This window comes from Protomyctophum parallelum (assembly GCF_964188405.1).
Source record: "Protomyctophum parallelum genome assembly, chromosome: 18".
Lineage (NCBI taxonomy): Eukaryota > Metazoa > Chordata > Actinopteri > Myctophiformes > Myctophidae > Protomyctophum > Protomyctophum parallelum.
In genome coordinates, this window is record NC_139716.1 from 13284077 (window position 1) to 13293588 (window position 9512).

General features: G+C 45.0%; 1 long non-coding RNA gene across 1 annotated transcript; it reads left to right on the plus strand.

Annotated features, from left to right (window-relative positions):
- Window positions 1-6879: 6879 nt before the first annotated feature.
- LOC310875776 lies at window positions 6880-8938 on the plus strand. Its single transcript, XR_014570685.1, has 3 exons — window positions 6880-6925; window positions 7117-7194; window positions 8894-8938. It is a non-coding gene; the product is annotated as an uncharacterized lncRNA (long non-coding RNA).
- The last annotated feature ends 574 nt before the right edge of the window (window positions 8939-9512 follow it).

The following is a 9512-nucleotide window of genomic DNA, read 5'->3' on the forward strand; positions in this document are numbered from 1 at the left end:
GGATGGGTTTGAGGGAAAACAAATAACTGGAGCAGCAACTGGAGGGCGAAGCAAGCACGCAGGCAGCTTGTGCCTGCCTGCGTGCCTGCCTGCCTTCCTCATGTGGAAGCTGCATAGTTGAGTTTGTGTGTGTGTTTCTTTTTCTGTCTTTCTTTCTTAGGACGAAGATCAAGGTAGACGCCGTTGGAAGGCTCAACACAAGCCGATGCCCCTAGAGATCCATCCCAAAGCTTCCCTCAGGGAGTCCAGCAAGCCAGCTAGCCAGCAAGCCCGCCCAGTCAGCCAACGCAGCCAGCCAGCTCCGCCAGTCAGCCAGTGTAGAAAGTCAGGCTGCCAAGCCAGCGCTTGCTGCTTGCTGCTGCACTGGCTTGCTCAGCTCGCATTCTGAGCTGGCTGGCTTTCCAGAAAGGCTGGTTCTGTTGCTGCAAGGCAGGGCAGGGCAGACCGGGCCAGGCAGACAGAGAGCCAGGCCTCAAGAGAGGCCTGGCTGAGCTGACTGAGCAAGGCTGGTATGGCTGCAATGGCTGACTGCAAGGGCTGATATGCTCTGGCTTGGCAGCCTGACTTTCTACACTGGCTGACTGGCGGAGCTGACTGGCTGCGTTGGCTGACTGGGCAGGCTTGCTGGCTAGCTGGCTTGCTGTGCTCCCTGAGGGAAGCTTTGGGATGGATCTCTAGGGGCATCGGCTAGTGTTGAGCCTTCCTATGGCGTCTACCTTGATCTCCGTCCTAAGAAAGAAAGACAGAAAAAGAAAGACACACAAACCCAACTATGCAGCTTCCACCTGAGGAACCGAGACGCGAGAAAAGAACTGAGCGTCACTTGGGATGGTCACAAACTCTCCAACCATACCCACCCCATGTATCTTGGAGTTACACTGGACAGGACACTCTTCTTCAAAAAAACACCTGGAGAACACAAAAGCCACGGTCAACACCCACAATAACATCCTGTGAAAACTAGTGAACTCCCAAGTGGGGCGCAGACCCACAAACAATCCGTGCAACTGCCATGGCCCTGTCTTTCTCTACAGCAGAGTATGCCTGCTCAAGCTGGAGCCGATCACGTCACACCAAATTGGTCGACACAGCCCTAAATGACACCTGTCGCATCATCACGGGATGGGTCAAGACAACACCTGTCCCGTCCGTGCCTTTATGCGCTAGCCGGCACCTCCCCCCGCACATCAGACAACTGTGTAACGCTCAAGATGAATGGAAAACACAGGAGATAGACAGTGAAGTCTGGAATGAAATGATAGAGAACACCTCACACACACAGTTTCCTTTCGTGGCCGTTTACATTCGAGGGTCGCCGGTCCTCTCGAACGGAACAGTTTAACGTCATGCCCAGGACGAAAAGATATAGAGAACACCATAATGACAAATAACAGCAGGAAGGCATGGGCCACAATCCACCGTCTTGGCAAAGACCACACCACCCATAATTCACAACGGTCACAGCAAACTCTGTTGCATCACAACTGGTGTAGGTATTGGATGGAGCCCGCACACCACAGGTATAAGAAAGACGTGATGCAGAGGAGGGAAATGGGTCGGTAGCTCTTCGGGGATAATGGGTCTTTGCCAGGTTTAGGGATTGCAACTACTCCAGCCTTTTTCCAAACAGAAGGGATGGTTTTCTGTGCTATGCATGTGTTCAGCATTCCCACAAGCCAGGTCCTTGCGATAGGTCCCAGGTGCTGTATCATTTCTGCCAGTATGCCATCAATCCCTGCTGCTTTTCCGGGTTTCAACTTTCCCATTGCAGTTTCACGTTCTTCTAAGTCGAAGGGTTTGGTTTGAGGGCTGGCTGATTGTGGTTGGTCTGATACCACTGTGCGATGGTATTATATGTGGGTCGGTGGCGGTGTTGGTTACAACTGTTGGCCACCAGTTGTGACCAAGACCGCCACCGACCCACAGGAGAATACCATCGCACAGTGGTATCAGACCAACCACAATCAGCCAGCCCTCAAACCAAACCCTTCGACCTAGAAGAACTTGAAACTGCAATGGGAAAGTTGAAACCCGGAAAAGCAGCAGGGATTGATGACCTACTGGCAGAAATGTTACAGCACCTGGGACCCAACGCAAAGACCTGGCTTGTGGGGATGCTGAACACATGCATAGCACAGAAAACCATCCCTTCTGTCTGGGAAAAGGCCAAAGTGGTTGCAATCCCTAAACCTGGCAAAGACCCATTATCCACAAAGAGCTACCGACCCATTTCCCTCTGCATCACCTACAAGGCTATATGAGAAGCTGCTACTCCAACGCCTTGTTGCCACTCATAGATACCAAGCTGACTAAAGACCAAGCTGGTTTCCGTCCCAGCCGCTCCTGTGCTGGACAGAGCTCAACCTCACCCAACACATTGAGGATGGGTTTGAGGGGAAACAAATAACTGGAGCAGCATTCAGAGATCTCTCTGCTGCCTACGACACTGTCCAACACCGCACAATGGTCAGGAAAAGCCTCCTCAACAACAGGCGCTTCTATGTCCAGTTAAATGACCAGAGGAGTAAATGGAAAGCCCAAAAGAACGGCCTCCAACAAGGTAGCGTGCTCGCCCCCCTCCTTTTCAATATCTACACAAACGACCAGCCACTACCCAATGCCTAATGCCAGCGTTTCATCTACGCCGACAACCTCTGCATTACGACCCAACAAGCAGACTTCCAGAAGATTGAGTCTGTCCTTGAAAGTGCCCTCCAAGAAATGTCAAGCTACTACAATACAACCACCTGAAACCCAACCTATAGAGAACACCTCACACACACACATAATTTCCTTTCGTGGCCGTTTACATTCGAGGGTCGCTGGTCCTCTCGAACGGAACAGTTTAACGTCATGCCCAGGACGAAAAGATATAGAGAACACCAACATGTCAAAAAACAGCAGGAAGGCATGGGCCACAATCCACCGTCTTGGCAAAAACCACACCACCCATAATTCACAACGGTCACAGCAAACTCTGTTGCATCACAACTGGTGTAGGTATTGGATGGAGCCCGCACACCACAGGTATAAGAAAGACGTTCTTTGTTGAAATACTGACAGCGTTTCGATCCATTTGATCTTCATCAGGTCATGTGTACACAAAACATACACTTTTATACTAAGGGAGTGCCCCCATTAAACAATCAAAATACCACATTTTGGTGCCCCTCCCATCACTGCAGGTGTGACACGTCAACCCTGAGTGAGTAGGTGGGGACCCAGACATATTGATGTAAATATAGTCTGTTCAGAAATTGTAGTGCCTCTCATAGAGCTTGTAGGTGATGCAGAGGAGGGAAATGGGTCGGTAGCTCTTCGGGGATAATGGGTCTTTGCCAGGTTTAGGGATTGCAACTACTCCAGCCTTTTTCCAAACAGAAGGGATGGTTTTCTGTGCTATGCATGTGTTCAGCATCCCCACAAGCCAGGTCCTTGCGATAGGTCCCAGGTGCTGTTGGCCACCAGTTGTGACCAAGACCGCCACCGACCCACAGGAGAATACCATCGCACAGTGGTATCAGACCAACCACAATCAGCCAGCCCTCAAACCAAACCCTTCGACTTCCAACTCATATCTCTATCAATAGGCCTATAACCTCTTAAATAGTTGTGTATAAAATAAACTGTTATAACTTATTTTTTAAATAAAACATTAAATGTTGCATAGTTGTTTGTTTGTTGTTTTGTTGGTGAGAGAGAGAGAGAGAGAATATATTCCAGTCCAGTTGATGGCGGTAATGCACGTAAATAAGACTTCATCTTCTACCCTGTGATTGGTTCCGTTCTATCCATCCAATGAGGAGCAGGTAATTTAAACAGTGGGGCCGGGCTCCCTCAGATCAGCTGTGTGTCCACTCTGTCCAGTGGTTTTGGTTTGTTTGGGGTAAGTGTTTTTAATTCTCTCCAATTCCTTACTAGTATGACGTGACCTGTCCAACCGCAACACTTCATGTAATAATGTTTCGGTAAACAACGTGGTTAATGTGTTTTTATGAGTGAACAACAAATCCAGTCGCCTGCGAACATTGATTTGTTTACGACTACGAGACATTAGCGTTAACATTAACGTCTACATACAGTACGTAGGTATACTACCATACATCTTGGCAACTGTCCTATCCTCGTTGGCTGCCTTGAATAATCTTTTTAAACTAGCTCAAACATTTAGACTCGTCTAAACCATGGCCCTTTTCTCCACTCTAGCTGTGGCTTAGCCCTGAAACATGACTCGTGAAGTACGAGCGTCATGTGAAACATAATGTGGCTGCTCAAATGAAATGCAAATTCTACACGCATGTAGGCTAAATAAAGGCCTGTGTCGACTGAGCTGTCATAATTTAGTGTAGATTTTCTTTTAGCAAAATTGTAAATCAGTTCCAAAACTTTGTAATTTTAAAACTGCAATATTTGCAAGATGGGGAAAGCCCTTGTAAAACAGTCTACAAATGTTCAGGGTTTTGTGTTGATTCTATGCAAACTATTGCTAACATTTGCTATTTATACTTCACCATGTATTTAAGGTACAATAACTCAGTGAGAAGACTACAGTTTTAACTTGAGAGGTGGACAAGGATCAAGACGACTATACAAATGTAGCCTAGTTAAATGTACTCACTCTTGTGTTGATCTAAACCACTTTCTTTTCTATAAAGAAACAGTATTTTATTTGCGAGTAATCTTTTGAATCTACATTCACAGGTGGAAATAAGAAGCCAAAATCAACATCATGGCCCCGCTGTTTGCTTCCTGATCTCACCCCAGTTTCAAAATCCTTGCATTCAAAACGGAGAGTTCTGACTGATGTCAATAGCCCTGAGGTCGTTCTGATAAAAGATGAGATTTTTCCAGAATTCTCATTTGATACTTCCACCGTAGACAAAAGCTTCAATCAAGATGGCACATTAGCAGAGCCGATTGGTTCATGCTACGATCTCCAGAACAGGCAAAATGGTTGCTCTGACTAAGACTTTGGATGCTGAAGCTGACCCTGCTGAACTGGCAGTCTCTGAAGCAGAGCCTTGCAGCAATACCATTGAATCTGCTTCTGCACTTAGCACAAATTATTTGCTTGAAAGCCATACGAGTGTTAACCAACTTAACCCCCAAAACACCTTCGATGTGGACTGTTCCAATCTCGAGTTGAATCACCAGACCACTACTGGCTCTATGAGAGTTGACCCAGACCCACATAACACCTTCGATATGACAGGCTCAACCAATCTCTCCAACCACCAGACCACTACTGGCCCTATGAGAGTTGACCCACATAACACCATCGATATGGAAGGCTCAACCAATCTCTCCAACCACCAGACCACTACTAGCCCTATGAGAGTTGACCCAGACCCACATAACACCTTCGATATGACAGGCTCAACCAATCTCTCCAACCACCAGACCACTACTAGCCTGATTAGTGTTGACCAACAGAATACCTTTGACGTTGACAGCCCTGAAAACAAGACCTTTGATGTCCAAATACCTATTCCCTCAAGGTGTACTAAAAATACAACGGTTGACGCAGATGTGGTCTCTGAAGATGAGCCAGTAGTGGTGGTCTCTGAAGATGAGCCAGTAGTGGTGGTCTCTGAAGATGAGCCAGTAGTCTCTGAAGAGCAGCCTGTAGTCTCTGAAGAGCAGCCTGTAGTCTCTGAAGAGCAGCCTGTAGTCTCTGAAGTTCAGCCTGTAGTGGCAGTCTCTGAAGTTCAGCCTGTAGTGGCAGTCTCTGAAGATGAGCCTGTTGTAAGGGCAGTCTCTGCCACGTCCTCTGGTTCAGCTTCAGTTACTGGACCTGGTAACAGTAAAGACTATTCACAGACGAGCACTTTAAGTATGTCAGAATCCTATGACAGCTCGGTTGTGAATTTCGCACATGGAGTGAGCAAACTGGACGACACTTTAGATTTGAGGGAACACGCCCAATTCACATCGACGCCCATGCCTCACCGCTACGCAGCTGAAAAAGTAGAGGAGAACCCCACTGTGGTTCCACAAAGACTTTATCCATCACACTCACAGTTTGTTCCTGCAACAAACTCTGTAGCGTCACAGTTTGTTGACCCAGACCCACATAACACCTTCGGTAGGTACCCTCACAAAAAACATGCAGTAATCCTGGTCACTAAACTGCCTCCCCCTGGCCAGCCGGGGCGCCTGATGGAGGGTAAAGGAACTGGTTGGTATAATGTGTTCCTTCCACGCGCTACGTCCAACCAGGGGAAACTCCCCCCTGTCAGGTGTAAAGGAGCAACTTGGACACTCAGGCATGAAGGAAGCATGAGTTCAAGACCGTTGCTCTCCCCTTGTCCCCCATATATGGGGACTAGGTTTGTGGAGGGTGTGTAGAGCCCAGTATCACATTAGATGATTGACACAGGGGTGAAAAATGGGTTACAAAATCGTGGGATAAAAAATATAGTAAAAAAAAAGTCCCTTAAATGGTTCCATACTTCCATTCTGGTATAGGTTGATTTATTTTTGCCACCTAATGTGTCAAGAATCTTAGTGATTCTATTATAGCTAGCTGTAACCACTAAAACCCTATATACTTTGTTCACCTGGATCCACCTAATGGTCTATTTATTTTGGTTGGATGCCTCGATCACATTTTTTCCACTCCCGATCAGATGCCAATCAACCATCAAAACCAATTCAATATCTATCTGTGATCGCAGCACCTCTGATTTTGGTCCTCTTGTGGCTCTAAATTAAATCTGACAATAGCTGAGCTACAAGTTACGTTTTTCAGAATCCAATCTGACTTTACTTATAGAACACATTTAAAAACGACGGACGAGTGCTTTACAGAAAATGTCGAGACACAAGCGTACAGAATAAGCAGCTTAACCCTACTTCATTTCTCTCCCTGTGATTTCAGATGTTCAGGTGCCATCCTGTAGTGCTGCAGGTCCTTCCCAGACAGGTAGGAGGTGCTGGAAGTCTGATCTTGGTGTCATCAAAACTCATCAATTACAGCTTATTTTGTAACTGGGAAGTAATGATATCAGTGACAATATGTGGTGTCATTGGTGGTGCAATGAATTGACATGACACAATTGGCATAATCCAGTGCATTTGCTTTTTTCTTATTTTTTTTCTCCCCCTTGCCTTCAGTTAAGACTGGCCAATCGCAAACCCTGAAGAGGCCTGGCAGTAGACAGGCTTTCCTCGGAGCCAAACGGAAAAAAATGGGTAAATAAAGGGTTTGTTTAAAGTCTCAAATTACAGTAGTAGCGTCCAGGTCCTGCCCACCACTGCAGAGACTGTTAAAGGCAAGCACTTGTGTTGATTAGAACCCCAAACACTAGACGGTATGCGCATGCTTAAAGTGAATGGCACATCGAGTGGCAAAGCAACATGCAAAGTGAGTTTAACATTGTTTAATGCAATCAGATAGGACGTTTCTGTTTGAATGCAAGGCCAGAAAGTATTATTATTATTTTTTTTGCCAGTCTGTAGGCATTCCTGCATAACTTCCGGGTTTGATGTCACATGCTCTATTGGCTGTCATATTTGTTTTTGTGTGAATCCCTGACTGTCTAATATCTAAAGAAAAGGGTTGACATTTTAACTCTAAACAACTGATCAATATTCTTCTGTTTCAAAATGTTTCTATTGAGTGGCACTGAGGAAACTGTTGCGCCTTTCTTCGTCCTTTTTTTTCTCTCTTCAAACTTAACTACGGTAGCGGTGGTCTCAAAAATATAAGGAAAACTTTGACTGGAAAAGACTCGCTCACCGTATAGAAAAAGAAGTAAAACTCCTTAGACTGAGACTTAGAAAAATATATTTTCTTTTATTTTATCATGCTGTGCTCATGGTGCTCTGTGCTCATGGTGCAATTAAAAAGCAAACGTTTCGGTCCTCAGACCTTCGTCAGTGCTATGGTTTTTCACAGACAAAGAACATACTTTTAAACAACTCAAACAATACAGCTCAGGTGCTGAGAATTACTAATTGACATCACCTGATTGTGGGCGTGGACATTACAAAAAGGATATACAAAATCACAGTTATATAGGAAACAAGAATATTACATACATCACATGTTGACAGACTTATATAATCACTTTTTGAATATAACTTTTTACTTTATAGGTAGCACTGGAGGGAGAGATCTTCATTTAAGCCACCTGGATTGACAGACTTTAAATAAAAAATCCATCTAGATTCAGTTTGGAGGAGTTTAGTGTCTAAATCACCCCCTCTTCTAGATTTCTTAATTTGATCAATGACTGTGTAAGACAGATCTGCTGTGGAGTGACCGGCTTCCATGAAGTGTCTGGCGACAGGAGATTTGATGTCCTTGCGTCTGATGGCACTCATGTGTTCTATGATTCTATGATATTGAGTGGCAAGCAGCATGGTATGAACCCAGATCATTTGCTATACTACTTTGGTAGTTTGGTTTAATTGTTTTTAGCTGCATCTAGTCCTAATGTGACTGGCATTTTAATTCCAAATACTGTAGTCTATGCTAGTCGTCGGAGTGATTTGTATGCATTTTTATTTCTCACACAGTTTGTTGGCTGTGCAGGTATGCCCATGTGACACTACCAGTGTGCTCTGTTCTGGGAATGACTAATTGTTGGCACGTCCTACACGTTAGTTGGCTTTCTTTCAATCATTGTCAGCCTTTTCAGTGCTTTTCATTTTCAAATGTGTATATATATCTGTATTGTGTAATTTTCTTTTTTGCAACAGTTTGGGAAGTCTCTAGCAGCAAATAATGAAAGCCCAAACCTTAAAAAGAGAAACAAAACCTACAGTACAAATGAAGTGTTTGCTTACACATTTTACAGTTAGAAATTTGCCATTTCCCTGCAGAAGTCCTTTATTGACACCTTTCAATCTAGATGGACTCATCCATGTGTCATAAATGTATTTGCAGACTGTGCCAACTGTGCAGAGTCACAAAAACGACTGGAAGAGGCACAGAAACGACTGGAAGAGGCACTGCAAGAAATCAAGAGGCTTCAAGGTATGATTTGTAAATCAGGAGTTTATTAATCCAGTGAGTTGCAAGCCATTGCTTTAAAGCACAATGGCATTGACTTCCCATTGTAAACGGAGCCAGATGTCTCCAATTGGACAAATTACTTCATGACATGATAACCACACAACCTAAACTTCTAGCCCAAACATTTAGATTCTCGTAGAGGTTTTTTTTCGATTCTGACGAATCTCTCTACGAGAGTCTAAAAGAAACCCCCCCCCCCTTTACCGTCGAAAGTTGAACGTTTGTGCCTCAAAATCACTCTTACCTTGTACAAATGCAAAATCTAAGCTGCTTTTAATGTTGCCCCACTTGTTTGTGAGGTGTACGGATTCAGATTAAACACGGAACATGCTTATTTTTCAATAAAAAAGCTATTTTAATCCACTCTGTCTCGGAATCTGGTGGCCATCTTGCTTTTATCTCCATTGTAAATGCGCAAGAGAACCCTGGCCGCTAGGGGCGCGGGCAATATTCTGTTGCGCCGTTTACCGCATTTACAATGGAGGATTCA